This window comes from Marmota flaviventris, chromosome 3, assembly GCF_047511675.1.
Source record: "Marmota flaviventris isolate mMarFla1 chromosome 3, mMarFla1.hap1, whole genome shotgun sequence".
NCBI classification, from domain to species: Eukaryota; Metazoa; Chordata; class Mammalia; order Rodentia; family Sciuridae; genus Marmota; species Marmota flaviventris.
In genome coordinates this window covers 44,763,429-44,764,963 of record NC_092500.1, presented here as the reverse complement: position 1 = coordinate 44,764,963, position 1,535 = coordinate 44,763,429, and the positions used below count along the sequence as shown (strand labels likewise).

At 35.0% G+C, this 1,535-nt stretch overlaps 1 non-coding gene across 1 annotated transcript; it reads right to left on the bottom strand.

The window, feature by feature from the left end:
* Positions 1-385: 385 nt before the first annotated feature.
* LOC114088657 (small nucleolar RNA U3) lies at positions 386-599 on the bottom strand. Its single transcript, XR_003582020.1, has one exon. It is a non-coding gene; the product is annotated as a small nucleolar RNA U3 (small nucleolar RNA).
* Between the last annotated feature and the right edge of the window lie 936 nt (positions 600-1,535).

Genomic DNA, 1,535 nt, shown 5'->3' with positions numbered 1-1,535 from the left:
TAAACCAAGATATTGGAAAATAAACACATTGGTGAGCCACTCCTTTCATTGCTCATCAAAAATTGTGTTCAAATAGATAACTATATTGCAGCTGAAGTACAATAAAATAATCCCATGCTACTCACTTAAAATAGGAATTTTTGAAGGATTTTGGCAGGTGCTTTGGGGTACCAGATTAATCTAGCATCCCCCAAATAAAATGGTTTCTTTATATATTGTGTTTATTTCTCCGTAAGATGAACTGTGAAATAATTCTGATAAAAACATCACTTAATTGGGTCTAAATGCTCAGACTAACATTTTGTGAATCTTTCCCTGATTTTCAACTTCTTTTGAAACCCATTCTACAGTTATTTAGGCATTTCCTTTTTTTTTAATATTGGAAACCACTCAGACTGTGTTCTCTCCCTCTTAATCTCTGAAGAGAATTAAGAATGATCATCAATGGCAAAAGGCAGTTGCAGTAACGCAACACCTAGAACCAGCTTCATGCTCAGGAGAGAACACTCAACTTCTCCTCGCAGTTTCCAGTAATCTACTCAATCAGAGAAACATCTCTAGTAACATCCTATAAAAATGATCCCTGAAAGTATAGTATTATTTAGGCACTTTCTGATGCTGTCTTCTTAATAGCAAATAATAATATCATGTCTTATTCATCATGGATCATCATGGATTGCAAGTAATAATATTATTTCTGATTCATTCCGTGGAGCTAAAGAAGGTATATCAGATTAGGCAACAGACTCCATAATAATACAGTACAGTCCTCTATTAAATGTTTTTAAAAATAGTGTTCTTTTTAATACCTTTATTTTATTTATGTATTGTTATGTGGTGCTGAGGATTGAACCCAGAGCCTAACACATGCTAAGCAAGCACTACAACACTGAGCTACAACCTCAGACCTTAATTTTTTTTTATTTTTTTAATGTTTTGATGACACAATGAATAAAGGATGTAAGTGAAGAAAATATGGCCATTTGGGAAATTCTCTCTCGGTTTTGTCCAAACCAAATTAGAATGTTATTTAGATGGTCTCCCAAATCAATGATGTGAACTCACACACCTTCTAAGACTCCCATTGCATGCTAAAACTCAAATATCCAGTTTCCAACTGAAAGTTTTCAAGGGTCTAGGATCAAATGCAGTCTTCATCTTTATTGGTTTTAGAAGCTGCCCAGGGCAGGCATTTTAGTCAAAGTAGATTTTTGCCATTTCTTCCATATGTCATTAAATTTCTCACACTTTGTTATATTTTTAGTACAGTTACCACATTCTCCCTCTCATATACCTGTCCAGATTTATGTTTGCAGTGCTCTTGTGAAACATTTTCCCCCCTCTTAATGCACTTTGCACATCTATTTTGGGTTATTTGTGGTTTATTTCTATTGTGGGAAAGGGACATGCCATATTCATGTTTGTGCATCCTTCATCTGTGGAGAAATGCCTGTGACATGGCCTCTCTTGTGGCCAACATTGTGCAGTCCTCTCAGTAATTCTCATCACCAGACTTTAAGGAATGAAGATATTAA